At 42.7% G+C, this 14553-nt stretch overlaps 1 protein-coding gene across 2 annotated transcripts in view; it reads left to right on the top strand.

Annotated features, from left to right (window-relative positions):
* Positions 1-5795: 5795 nt before the first annotated feature.
* Positions 5796-14553, top strand: part of LHX2 (LIM homeobox 2) — a 44294-nt gene continuing 35536 nt past the window's right edge. The window contains exon 1 of one of the 2 annotated variants that reach the window (XM_043980125.1): positions 5796-5916. The gene's annotated coding sequence lies outside the window, so the exon portion shown is untranslated. Of the gene's footprint in view, positions 5917-6075; positions 6235-14553 lie in introns of those variants that run through there. The other variant, XM_043980122.1, reaches the window with a different exon arrangement.

Below are 14553 nucleotides of genomic sequence, written 5' to 3'. Positions count from 1 at the left end.
GCAGTGCTCAGATAAACCAAACCTAACCTAAAAAGCTCCTGGGCTTCAACTGACTTGAAATTAACTGTATGTGTGGCTTTTTCTCACAGGGGAAATTATTTAATTAAGACAAACCTCCCTCCCCACTTTAATCTGTCTGGTTAAAGTAATCCTCTTCCTCTCATCTCAGATACTTCCATTTGTCTTTGTCTCTGGCTCCCTTACTTCCAAAGTCTGTCTGTCTGTCCATCTGTCTGTCTCTATCTTTCAGGGAGGTCTCCCTTTATCTCTGTCCTCTGGTCTCTCTCTATATTTTAGGGGAAAATAAAATATGATTTTTCTCTTAATCAAGAGTCAGAAGGTCTAGATTCTAGTCTTCATTCTATTTACAGGCACCTTTGTGACCTTGGCCAAGTCATTTTTGCCTCTCTGAACCTATTTCTTCCTCTATGAAATGAGTTGGTTGGACTAGACATGCACTTAGCTTTAACACTTTCTGTTCTGACATTCTATATTCCATAGTCCTGTGTTCTAAGGTCCTTTCCCCTTTTCCCTCCTCTTTTCCTCCTCAATCTTCTTTCTTTCCCCTATCTTTCCACTTCCCATTGCTTTTTCCTCCCTCTGCCCCGCCCTTCTCTTCCCTCTCTCTCCCTCTTCCCTTCCTCTCTTTCCCCCACCCCCATTTCTCACTTTTTCATCTTCATGTGATGACAACTCTTGAGTCACACTCTCCAGCTTTGCCTCCCACTGCCCGAGGAAGTCGGCAGCGTGCTTCACACCTGTGGCACTCTCCCCTTCCCAGCAAGCCAAGCTGTATTATTTTTAAATCTTGGAACAGCCTGCAATTTCCTCCTTCTTCTGTCCCCTTTGCTTCCTTCACATCCCCCCACTCTGCTTAGAAGACGAGAGAGCCAGCGGGTCGTGTAGGGCAGTGTTGCTGTCTCCTGCCTGCAGGACCCTGGCGGATGAGGTTATATTTAATGAGCGTGTCTTCAGTGACAGATTCATTATTCCTGTTCCGTCGCTTCAAGTCAAAACTGATTAGTTACACTTACTGCAGCATAGATGTAATGATTTTATTGTTTATCTTCAATTTATTTTGATTAACATCTCCGTTCTTTTCATTGCAAGTGCAATTAGGTGCAATATAACAGAGACTACTTTAATTTTGTTGAAATTAAGATGAATAAGTGACGGATTATAGTGCTTTGTTTAACAAATAAATCATAGTTAAGAGGGTTGTATTAGTAATAAATGAAAAAAGGCAGTCTAATTAAAATGCATGAAGTCAATGTCTTGATGTGTATCCAAAATCCAAATCATAATTCCAAAATCAACCAGATTTGATCTATAAATAACAACAAGTAACATCTCAATAGTACTTTACATTCATTATCTTATTTGATCTCTGCTATGGGCAGGGGCAAGTTGGGTGTTAAGAGACCGGAGCCAGGAAGGAATCAGCTCACACTGAATTCCACCCAGGATTTTCTTCATCTTCTATCTTATTCTCCACCGCAACTGGCCAACCCTCTTTCCCCTCCTAAAGCCTTTGGGAAGAGAGTGGCCCTTTCTGTTTGTCTTTATAGCTGCCACCAGCCCTTCTTTAGCCTGGTCTGAGTGTTCCCTTCTTTCACTTTAGCTCATTTGCAGACAGAAGTTGGCATTTTCAAGAGGGCATTAGTCTAATTTAAGGGAAAGACACTCATAACAACTTACATTTATAGAACACTCTATCAGTTGTTCCTCACTACAACCCTGTGAGGCAGCCAGTGCACTGTTATGATCCTCATTTTACAAATTAAAACAGACTTGAACTGAGAGTCCAGGAACCTGGGTTCTAATCCCTGTTCTGTGTTATCTGGAACTGTGTAATTTCAAGATACATGACCCATAGCAAGTTATTTCATTGTTGTGTGACTCAGTTTTCCCATCTGTTAAATGAGGTGATTGGACTTGATAATAATAGCTTACCTTCTCTAGCTTAACAACATACAAAGAAACAAACCTCTCATCCCTAGGAGGTAGGTAGTACAGGTATTATTATCCCCGTTTTTGCAAATGATCAAACAGGCTCTAAGGTAAAGAGACTTGTATACATCTGACCAGCTGTAAGGTAAGTGACAAACATAATTTATACACACACACAAACATTTCTCAGAAGAGGAAACTGAAGCTTTGAGAGGTAAAAATTGACTTGCCCACTGTCATATGACTGGGGCAAGACAGAGTCATTGCTTAAGACCAATTCTCCTAGCTCTCAGAGCTGAGCACTTTGCACCCCACCAGAGCTGTGTCATCTAAAAAAGCAAGGTAAATTCTTGTAAAGGGGCATGAGGGGAGATTTTTAAAAACAAAGCTTGATCTGCCCTTATTTCATGCTGTCTGAGCAAAGAAGAATAAAAAGCATGGTATTAATGTGCGTGTTATAACCTTTAGGAATTAGTATTTTCTTGTCAGTAAATGTTACAGGTAGAAAACAAGCAGATTAAGAGGTCAGATGAAATGATGCCTTATTAATTCAGTTCTCCTGCTTCCCAACACTGGAAACACAAAAGTGAGTAGATGCTCTGTCTCCCAAGTCCACACCCACAATTTTTCTTAAATTTTCCTAAGGTAAAACTATCCAATAACAGGAACGAAGAGTTCCTAGAATTATAAAATGCTAGAGATAGAATATACTTTAAAGCATAAAATGTCAGAACTTAGAACATAGAATTTTAAAACTTGAAGGAATCTTAGAAAATAGAATGTTAGGGCTGAAAGGGACCCAAGAACATAAAATGTTAGAACCTAATATTGGAGTTAAAAGAGACCATAGAAAATTGACTACCAGAACTTTGAGGTCCCTTAGAATATGGAATATTAGAGCTGGAAGGGAATTTACAAGTCATCAGGTATAATCCCTTCATTTTAAAGATAAAGGCTATGAGGCTCAGAAGTGACTTGCCCAAGGGCAAATTGTAAGTGACAGAACAAGAACAAGAACCTAGATCTCCTATCTTCTTTGCCTCTGGTCATTTTACTACCCTGGAGAAAGCAGCTTAACTGACCCCTTACCAGTCCACTACTGGAGAAGGCTGAACTCCAGAAGCCTAGAACACCTTGTGGGCAGTACGCCAGACTCCCAAACCCTGGGGCCAACAAAAAGATGGGTTGCTGGAACTTTTTTTTTTTTAACTCTGGGGTTAGAGGGACTTCCCCATCTCTTGATTTAAAAACAAAGTTGAAACACACACACACACACACACACACACACACACACACACACACACACACACCAGACTCTGAAACTTTCCCTTGTGATGTTTAAAAGACTCCTAGCTTGACAGGATAGCTTTGAAGATAATCACCATGCAAAGCTACAGGTTAGTCAGAGACCCACATCCTTGCCTTAGATCTGCTTTGCTGGGCTCTGAAGAGTTTAAAAAGGATTGTTTTAAAGTTGAATAATTACTTTTAAAGCTCTTTATTTTGCTATCTTTTCCATCCTCCTCTCTTTTTATGCTTGGTAGTCTTCATTCTGCGCATGTTCTTCCCTCTTTTCTTCTCTTTTTCTTCCTTACTCTTTCCCTCCTTCTTCCGCCCCTCACCTTTCCCCACCTCCAGGTTTGCACTCACTGGATACTTTTCAGCTCTCCCTTCATCATTCTGTCCTTGCTACGGTACTGTTGGGAAGCGCCCTGGTTAGTCTGGGCGGGCCAATATACAGAGGATACCAATAGGGGGCTTTTAAAGGCTTTCTTCCTCAAGTGCTCTTAAAAGAAAAATTCAGGACCACATGGCTCAGGATTAAAAGCAGAACAGAAGTGGGTGGGATTTCTCCTCCCTGGTCCAATGTGCCAGAAGCCAGAGACAGTTCTGCTTGGTTTCAGAAGGGGATTGTGTTTGAAGATTGATGGGAGAAATGGGAGGCCCTTGTTATACTTGAAAAGGGTGAAAAGGAAGAGAGTTAGTGAGTAGCCCCAAAGGACCCATGTATTAGGAGAGCCCAGGTAGACGTGTTATTCAAATTTATTTCACATTGTGGTCCAGCAACAGCCCAGAGAACAGTGCCTTAATATAATAGGCACCTATTAAATAATCTGAATTCTTAGACAAATGTCTTTGAAACAAACATTCAGTTCGCTGAATCGAACAAAACCCAGAAAATGGCCTTTGGCCAATATCAGGAGAAGAGCAGAAAATACCTGAATCCTGAACTTCTCGGTCAGACCCGTCCCATCTCAGACAACCCCAGGACACATGTTAATGCACAGACCCATGAAGTCATATGCCATTATTCTAAGTGACTAAAAGTGGTTTATTTAATCCCCATTTCTAGAGTGTTTTTTAGTTTACAAAGCCCTTTCCTCAAATAGTTCTTAGAAAAGAGTGCAAGGATTTGTGTTCCCCTCCCCGCTCCTCCTTTTGTCCTGACCAAAAGGAACTCCTGTATTCCCTTCTGCATAGGGAACTTCAACGGTGGGAATTCCCTCCACTGAAGCAGAGAAAAGCTACTTGTATATAGGTTATATCACAAAGCTTATATGTGTCAGAGAAAGAACTTGAACTCAGGTCTTTTTACCCCAACGCAGGCCCTTTCCCTTATGAATCATGCTGAATGTGGATTATTATTCTCATTGGACAGGTGAGGAAAATGAGGCTCAGCAATCCTATGAATCAGACAGTACAAATACTATTGTCCCCACTGAGGAAACTGAGACTAAGGTAGGTGAAAGAATTTGGGTCCTCCTGGCTGCTAAGTAGCTAAGTCTTCTGCTTCCAAATCCGGTGTTCTTGCTGCTTCACCAAATGTAGTTCCCAATACTTGAACCTGTGGAAACAGGTGTTTGTTTTACAGTCTGTTTTCCAACATAAGCTTCCAGTCAGGAGCTTTTTTTTCAATTTAAAGGTTTTCAGTGAGAGGCAAGAAAGGGAGAGGTGAATGAAAAAAAAGAGCAGAAGAAAATGATAACCAGAAGAATGAGGGGAAGAAAGGGGGGGGGCAAGTGTGCAGCGAATTGTAAAGATCAAGATGGAAAGAAGGGAAGTGGGGGGGTGGGCTACAGAAGAGACACATGTAGGCAGAAGGAAGGAGAGCAGAGGATGTGAATATACAAATCAAACTGTAAAAAGCAGCCTGACTCTGACTGTACTTCCAGTCATTGGCTGAGTATTATGTAGGGGATCTGGGGGAGGCTATGGTGATGTTAGTGAGTGGAGTCTGGCTGCATCATTAGCCTGAATGGGCCTTGATTGATTTGTCAGCAGAGGCCCATTTGGGGAAGAAAAAAAAATCCACTTCATCTGATAGCCACCTCTCTAATGCTCCCTCCTTTTTCCTCTGGTCCATTCTCTAGTGCTGGCATTGCTGGCCAGCTCTTGGTAAGAGGTCCAGAGAGTCCTGACCGATGGACTGGAAGTCTCTTTGGTGAATTCTGAAGGGGACACAAAAGGCCACCCACACCTTCTTCTCTCATTTCTACTGATATCTCACATTTTTGTTTTTCTGGCTCTTCCTTTGGTACCTAAACCAGGCACTGTGCAGCCTCCCTTCTCATTGCCCCTCACCATTGCTCTCACCCCAGTACCCACATTCAGGACATTCATAGCCAGTGCCTCTCATCCGCACTCATCCTGCTTCTCCTTCCAGCCCTCGCTCTCCCTCCAGCTCTAGCGACCTCTCACCTTCTCGGGTCTCCTCCTTCAGCACCTGAAAGGAGGGTTGACAACATCCTTCCTCACCATTCTCCCGACCTGCTACCCCCATACTTCATCGCTTTCCCCAGGACCCACACTCCACACTCAATGCTGACACAAACACCCAGACAGTCTCACACACATTCACACTGCTTCTCCCTCCTCCCCCACCTCCATCCCTTCTCCCTTTCCCCCCTTTTCTGTATCAGGAGTGCCGGGGTTGCTGCACAGACTAATTACAGAGAACAACTAAAGGTAAGAAGGCATCCATTATCCCAAGGTGTCGGGATGTGATTTGGAGTCAATTTGCCAATTGCTCGAGAGAGAGGGAAGATTTCCACACTCCTTCCCCACCCCTACCCCACCCCCACTCCCACCCCCTGGGCGCTTCCTTTCTGCTCGGCTGCTGGGGCTGGTACCGCTTCTCCTCTCACATATCTGCTGTCGCTTTGCCTTGATCCACACTCTCCTACAAGAACCAGCCTTTCCAACATACCCTCCCTTCTTTCATTAAGGGCATTAGGCGAGTTGGAATTTGTATGAGGAGGACCCCATGGGAATACCGTCTCGGGGGTAGGTATTTACATGACTATCTGTGTCCTAGGGTTAAAGGGGGGGGGGGCGGTTCTCTCTCTCTCTCTCTCTCTCTCTCTCTCTCTCTCTCTCTCTCTCTCTCTCTCTCTCTCTCTCTCTCTCTCTCTCCCCCCTCTCCCTCTCCCTCTCCTCTCCCTCTCCTCTCCCTCTTCTCTCCTCTCCCTCTCCTCTCCTCTCCTCTCCTCTCCTCTCCTCTCCTCTCCTCTCCTCTCCTCTCCTCTCCTCTCCTCTCCTCTCCTCTCCTCTCCTCTCCTCTCCTCTCCTCTCCTCTCCTCTCCTCTCCTCTCCTCTCCTCTCCTCTCCTCTCCTCTCCTCTCCTCTCCTCTCCTTTTCTCCTCTCTCTCTCTCTCTCTCTCTCTCTCTCTCTCTCTCTCTCTCTCTCTCTCTCTCTCTCTCTCTCTCTCTCTCTCTCCTTAATTTAGTTGGGTTGCCAAGTGGCTGCTCTCCAACTCCAGCTAATTCTAGGGCATGAGCTCTGGTGGGGGTGGGGGTCGTGGGGGAGAAGAGCAAGAAGTGCGCTCAATGAGAAAGGGTCATTACTCTATGAGGAAATCGGCCATTAAAAAACCAAAACCAACAACAACAACAAAAAATTGCATTTTCCTGAGGCCAGGTTCTCACCGAGTACCTGGCTCCAGGTTGCTGTCTGCTCGGGAAACTGTAGATTGGTAAGTGCACTTGTTCCCAGACAGGAAGGATAAAAACATATTCTACAAGGTCCCCCCCCCCCCAACAAAGAAATAGGAACTCTATAAAATGCTACCTAACAGAATCGACTTTGCAGAAGGGGGATGGCATTCAGAGGCTCCCCTCCCCCCTGAACTTTAAAATAGTTTAATGAACACGGAGGGAGAAATCATTTTTTTTTCTTGTGTGCGTTGAGCAGTCTACAAAGAGAAAGGCAAAAGGAGTGAGAGGGCTTTAACTTTGATCCCCACAATTAGTTCCCTGGGTATCCAGGGGGGAGTGGGCAGCACAGGGAGCCTTAGTGCCTCAGATACAAAAGCATTTAGATCGCTTTAGACCAGTTAATCCTGAGACTGGCTGGGGTCTCTTTTGTTTTCCAACTCCATTGTGGGTTTAGTTCAGTTTTTTCTGTCTGCATGATTGACTGGCCAATGGATGCTAATTATCCAAATGTCGCCTCTGTCCTTTGACTGACTTTCTCTGTATTATGGGCAACTGTCATGCATTCTGCCATTCTATATCATATTACATGTATTATCATATGAAAATAGCCCCCTCCCCCCTTATAAAAGAGGGGGCCTAAACTGGCAGATGCTGGAAATTTTAGAAGCCCCACTTAATTTGTGTGGAGGACATATCAGGGAAGTCCAGAAATGGGAAGTTTATCAGGTAATTAATTTTGTTGTTGTTTATGGGGTTGTTTGAGGTTTTTCCCCCCTTTCCTTTTCCCTCGCTGAGTTCACCATCCTGTGGGGAGCATCCTCCTGGTCCTAACCTGCAGGCGCTTCCCTGCTTTTGTCACAGGATCTCTTTTTCTGTCTCCCCTTACTAGAGTGTGGCAATTTAAATGGATTTAACGTATGTATGTCTATAATAACTGAATTCAGGAAGTAAGAATGAACATTTTGACTTCCTAGTAGAAAAGTCAGTCATAGAAAATATTTCATGTTGGGGTAGTGTCATTGTAGCCAGTAATAGCTATTCATATTACCACTAATATATTGGTCTTTCCCCCCATGGGAACATTAACTGTCTGGCTCTCAGAAATCCAAAATTGTGTTATGTGGATGTTAAAGGTGAGAGGCAGTAGCCTATAGTTTGGGGGGCACATGTCTCTAAGAGGCTTTTGTTTCTATATAGAACAAAACTAAATTCGAGGGCACTCCTAGACATATGTCTTTAAAAGGTCCATAGCATCTATTCAAGAGCTAGGCAGGGAAAGGGTTGGTTAGAGTTGTTCTCTCTCTCTCTCTCTCTCTCTCTCTCTCTCTCTCTCTCTCTCTCTCTCTCTCTCTCTCTCTCTCTCTCTCTCTCTCTCGTTCACTGATGGCTTCACCCAGATAAACTTAGTGTACCTCAGTGTAATGTGCATGCCATCACTTAGCAGGAATGCAGGATTTATAAGGGGAAGGCTTTTTCAAGTTTATACTCTCGGGTCCGTTGAATCCATGGGCAGACCTACCCTTTCCCCTCCTAAAATGTTAGAAAGGTGTTTTATTATTGCTATTGCTGTAAAATACTGCACAGATGTGTAAGAGTGTAGTTAATTACCTTGTTCTCCATCAAATATACGAGCAATAAATTACCATCAATGAAAGGCACTACACTATGTGTGAGTGGATGTCCACGTCCATCTAACTATCTACCCACCTATCTACACACTATGAAACAGCAAAAAAGATATTTTATCACAGACTTGATCTGCTGTACCAAGATGCTTTGAATTTTTCAGTGATCAAATATACATGATCAAGCTGTTCTTGTTAGAGTATTCGGAGCTTGAGCAATCAATGGGTATTGATCAGACTGTTAAGTATTTCTGAGCGGTTTTTTTATATATATCTATCCCAGATGATTCAAGGAAATGAACAGTTAGGAAACTGTATAAAGCTGGCATTCTACCTTGAGTGCCTATTCAGAATGACTGAATGGATGATCAGAGAACAGACCCCCCCCCCCCCCCACACACACACACCTGGGTTCTTAGGCAAATGTTTGTGAAAATGTGGAAAACAATGCCCCCTCCCCGCCCCAATCAGGGACTTGCTCTAATCAGCAAAGAATCTCCTTCCGAAATGGTATGGGCCCACCCTATACTTCTGAGTCCAGGGCTACTCCTGGTCTTCACACCCTCCTCGGTGTTTTGAGGGCATGTTCATGATCCCTGTTGGACACTCACTACAGCCGGCACTGAGAGTGATAAAGAGATGTGAGGGGATTTAAAGTCTGCCTTCGAAGGCTGTGTAAAGCTCTTAAAACCTTTCAGTTCTTATATTAAGAAACAGTGCTAGCTTGCCATATGACCTTTCCCAATTAACTAAATTTGTTATTGATCAATGGTTATATTTAGAAAGGGATGAGGGAGAAAGGGAGCTTTAGAGATGACCTGTTATTGGATTGAATGATGATACCTCCCATTTCTATGGGGTTTAAACCTTTGTAAACCTTAGTTTACAAAGTATTTTCCCCCTTTACAATCCTGTGTACAAGGATCACTGTTCCCATACACCAGGTGAGGAACCTGAGGCTCAAATAGGGGGAAATGACTTGCCCAGGGACACTCGGTCTGACTGTGTCAGGATTGGGCTCTGAACCCTGGTCTCCTGCTTTTTCCCAAACTTTAAGGATTACAAAGTGCTTTTCCCTCAAAATGCACCCTGTGAAATTAGTAGTAGTGCCATTTTTATTGTCTCCATTTTACAGACGAGGAAGCTGATGACTTGCCCACATTCACCTAGAGCAGATCCAGGACTTGATCGCATTCAAAATAGGAGGCTCTACAAATTTCAAATCTCTCAATCTCTCTCTCTCTCTCTCTCTCTCTCCCTCTCCCCCTAACTTCTTCCTCCCCCCAACTTCTCCCTTAATCTCTCTCTCTCCTTCCTTCTTTCTCTCCTTTCTCAGAATCTTCCCTGAAATTGAAAATTAACTTTATAAGCCCATGGTTTTGAGCATAGGGAGAGATGCCTGCCTGTGGACAAGGCAGTGCCATAAAGACAGCCAGGGGTGTGCTTTTCATTTAATGATTTCATCATGTTGCTTGTGAAGCTGCCTTGGAAGCCCTGGCTAGCTCTTTTGAAGAAGGGTCATGTTGAAGACCATCGGAGAGCTTTAAAGCACCTCCAGGAAACATTGTCACAAATAAGATGTGTGGTGTTTTTTATACATACACACATATACATATATATATATATAATATATAATTCCAGATGCTTTAACAAAGTCTTTTCATCTCTGATTGAAAAATGGGAAATATTTACAAATTTGCCTATTCAGCTAGACTGAACTGAAATGTATATAGTCCTCTCTCTTAAACTGATGCCCTAAATGGTCTCCATAACCATAATCATTTGTAGATTTTTTTTAACATTTCTGTTGATCAAATTGTAGGGACTAAAACTGACATCTCCCCTCCCCCTACAAGAGTTCCTTATACATAAAATTGAAGAAATGGTCCTGATTGGGTGGAACTGCCCTTTCACCTCATTGTGTCTGACCTGCCACTTAATTAATCTGTCCTACATGGAGAGCTGTTGACAATACTAAAGATAAGTAGTGTATTGAACGAGGCAGGGGATACTTTAAAAGACATACCACAGTGAGTTTTGTGGGACTAGGCATTTTTGTATGTGTTGTTTCCTTATTTTGTGTGTGTGTGTGTGTGTTTTTTTTTTAAATCACCACCACTTGGATGAGTAGTTTGCTAACAAAGTAGGAAGCCAACTAACCAGAACCAAAAACAACAATGGGGGGGGGAGTATCTCTGTGGGAGGATCTGTGCTTTGCTCCAAACTTTCTGTTTCTTGTTTGCTGCTTTTGTTGTTCTGTTTTGTTTGACTATTTCAGTACCCCTCCCCCCAAAAACTGTTTCTAGCCTCCTCTCTTTCTTTCTTCTCTGAATATCACCCAGAGATGCGAATTCCTAAGACTGTCCCGGGCTTTCGCATATTTCTGTATATTTCTGTACTTTTTTCTCTCTTGGAGATGATTTCTAGAACCAGTTCTGAGGTGATCAGAAGCAAGGATGCCCTTGACAAAATATTGACTATGCTTATGAGAAAGAACATTTGTGCCATAAACATCTTGGTGACATACAGAAAATAATTAATTAAAGGACTTGCTAATTGCATTTGGAGTTTCCTGGCAGAGGACAGGACAGATACATGTTAAAGGTGGATTTCATATACCTATAATGTTTTGCCCTCAAACATATTGAGAAACCAATGATGAAAATGTTGATGCCTTTTCTTGGGATCAGACCTATGCCATCGGCAAGTGTTCTATTGACCTTCAAGGAGTGATAATAGATAGTGGGGGTTCTTTAGCTGGGGCAGATTGAGGGCAAAGCTTTCTCCGATTTGGTGCAGGTGGTACTGTTTAATAAGCACAAGAAAGATTGAATAATGGAGTGTTTGCAAAGAGTAATAAATGCAAAATAGATAGCTATAATTATAGAAGCTCCTAGGAATGGAGAATAAATATTAGATGACCAGATATCTTGCAAATATCAAATGAATCTGATTACATAGGAATGTTTTCGCTTAGAAGAGTTTAAATGTATTGCTTTTGAAAAGTAAATCTGGATGAGGAGCATATCCCATCCAAATAAAATCCAAATTTTAGCGGTGTCTGCTGACAACTAAACCTTTCATTTTTTTTTATATATTTACTGGAGGAGATTTTTTTAAACCTGTTATTCAGATACAAATTAAGTGGGAAGTCTGGTTATAAATACAATTCTTCATGTAGGGAATCAGCAGAATGCTATTACAATTAGTTCCTGTGTTTTATTGCAAAGTGTCAGGAGCTTGGTGTTGTTGTTGTTGTTGTTTTTAACCCATCCATGTTATTTATGCCTGAGGAAATTAGCCTATAGGAAATTAACCAAACAGTATTTCCCATATACCTGCAAGGGTCATTAATGATTTTCATCCATGCAAAGATAATCGCCCCGGAACATTCCTTGTTTTAATTAGTATAATAATAAAAATGTGAGGGAGTGGAGTTCTTGGAAATCAACAAACGCGAAAACAATTAAGCCTCACCAGAGATGGCAATGACCGGCCCAAAGATCTGTACCTGAAGTCTCCTTTGATTATAAAAACAAAGCAAAAAGACAAAAAAAAAAAAAAGGTAAACAGTTCTGTTGTCCAGCATGGGTGTGCAGGTGAGGAGGGACGGTTGTGAAAGGATGAAGGATGAACAAAAGAATGTGGGTGCCTCAGGATTCCCTTCAACACTCCCCAGCTCCCAGCAGCTCAGCTGTGGACAGATTTGCTACAGATGACACCTCGACTTCCCACCCCAACCCCCTCCCTTGGCCTTTCCCCGCCTCCCCACCCCTAACCCTCTTAAACGCACCCATAAAACAGAAAATGTTCCCAATTTCTTCCAACGAAGGAAGCTTCCTTGCACGAAAGGAGCCTGATATGTGTGTTAGGAATTTGACGCGCTGTAAATCCAATGCAGTTGGCTGAGAAGCCAAAACAGATATTGTTTTGGCCGTATCTTGTACAGGGTCCGGCTCTCTCTTACACACAGCCACGCACGCACTTCTAGTATTTGTTGTAGTTAGATGTGGGGGTTAACACCACTATCCCTCTCCCTCTCGTTAGTGACCCTCCTCCCCTCCCAGGCCCCCAGCAAGGAGGACTGAGCCACATTCTTCCCGAAGACTGTGAATCAGAAAGAGGTACTGGCCGCCGCGTCTTTCTGCCACAAACCCTTCTTTTTATGTAGAAATGTTTACCAAACCCACACTATATCCAATCAGGGCGGCCCTAGACGCCGCTCGGATTGGTGGATCTGGAACTCGTAAAAGGTTTATGGGGGAAGGTTTGCCTGGAAATGGAGTTTGGGGTACCCTGCTGTCAGAAGGATGGCTGATACTGTGGCGGGTGTAGGAAGAGCCTGGGGGGTGGGATGCGGGGATCGGGGAACTTTCCAGCGTAAAATCATCCTCTGCGTATTTAGACATAATAGTTTTCCGTGAGTCAAAATAGCTTGGCTGTTTTTTTTTTTTTTTAAATCTTTCTGTTTCCCCCCAAGCAAGAGGTGTTTCCCTGTGAAGAAATTTATTGTAGTTACTTGAGCTTGGACTATAAAGTCTCCTATAGCAACCAGATTAGCAAAATGGTCATTAAAAGACCCGGGAGTATTCTGGACTAGATTAAAAATAAGTTAGCATAAAACGCTGGTCACAGCTCCAACCGTAGAAAAAAAGAGACATCTTGTTATAATATTCGCTTTCCTCACTTTCAGGGAAACTTATATCTTTGCAGCAAAATTACAGGAGGGGGAGCACAATTAGCTGGGGGGTCGTTTGTTAAAATTGTTCTTCTTGAAGTATTATCTGATATGACAGATGTACAATGCTGATAACATGATTCAGGGCTCAGCTAACAGCCCTGCCCCCTCCCCCCCTCTCTTCACACACATACACACACAATAATAGTAAATCCTTTAGCTGCAGTATACAACCAGTGACCTCTGAATTCATATTTCTTTTACCGATTCACTGTAATAAAAATGAGCATTTTGTCACCACTTTGGGAAACGGTGCCAAACACCTTAAAACACATGTCACATGCCAGCTTCCCTTCATTCCTCTCCTCTGGGAGTTTATACATCTGGAATCATAATCATAGATAAAAACCTTGACAAAATTGCATATGAGCACAAGCCTCTCCCCAGTCCCCACCTTTTTATACCATTGAATACAATATTAATATCTGTTACTAAAAGAAAGGGAAAAGAGGCTTCCAACCTTCTCGTCCCTGACACGCATCATGTTCAAACCTTCCTTTCACACTTCTTGTTTGATTTTAAGTTCAGTAAGCTTAACAGGGCCCTAGAGAGAGGGCCGGGCAGTGAGTTCCCCACTCTGCTCTCCTGACACCCAGAGAAGCAGTTTTAGAATTGCTCTGTTGACTGCAAGAGAAAAAGAGAGGGAGTTAGCTACCAGCAGTTTGGGTTTTTGCAAAAGATATGGCTGCACCCATTCATGTCCCAAGTCATTTGTTCATCCTCATGTCCTAAAGATGTTAGGGTTTAGTGAGATAGCAAAATAATGCTGATAATTGAGAATAGCTTGGACTTACAACCTTTTCCCATTTTTATTCCTCAAAAGTCCCTTGAAGTGGACAGCACAGATAAGGAGAGGTCTCCCATCTGTAAATTGAGAGAAAACAACAATAATGACTCCAGTTTTTAGAGGGCTTTAATATTTCCAAAGTACTTTTCTCACCACTATCTGATCAGGTAGGGAGAGCCAGTATTGTTATTCTGATGTTACTGGTGAGAAGATGGAAGGTCAGAGAAGTTCTTGCTTGTAAAATGGGAAGAATATTATAACAAAGCACATTTCCAGGGCACTCTAAGGTTTCCAAGACATTTCACTTATACAATCCCTCCTGAAGGAGGTAGCTTCAAGGGTTATGCCCTTCATGTTACAGATGAGGAACTTTTCTGAGCCTCAGTTTTAATGTGACCAAAATAGATTTAATTCTATTTTCTTTCCCTACTTCAGAGCTGTTGTGAAGAAAGTGTTTTGTGAACCTTAAAGTGCTTTGGAAATGGGAACTACAATCAATTGACTTGCCCAAAACAACC

This window comes from Dromiciops gliroides, chromosome 2, assembly GCF_019393635.1.
Source record: "Dromiciops gliroides isolate mDroGli1 chromosome 2, mDroGli1.pri, whole genome shotgun sequence".
Classification (NCBI taxonomy): domain Eukaryota; kingdom Metazoa; phylum Chordata; class Mammalia; order Microbiotheria; family Microbiotheriidae; genus Dromiciops; species Dromiciops gliroides.
Note: the sequence above shows the minus strand (reverse complement) of the source record. Positions and strands in the feature narration are given on the sequence as shown.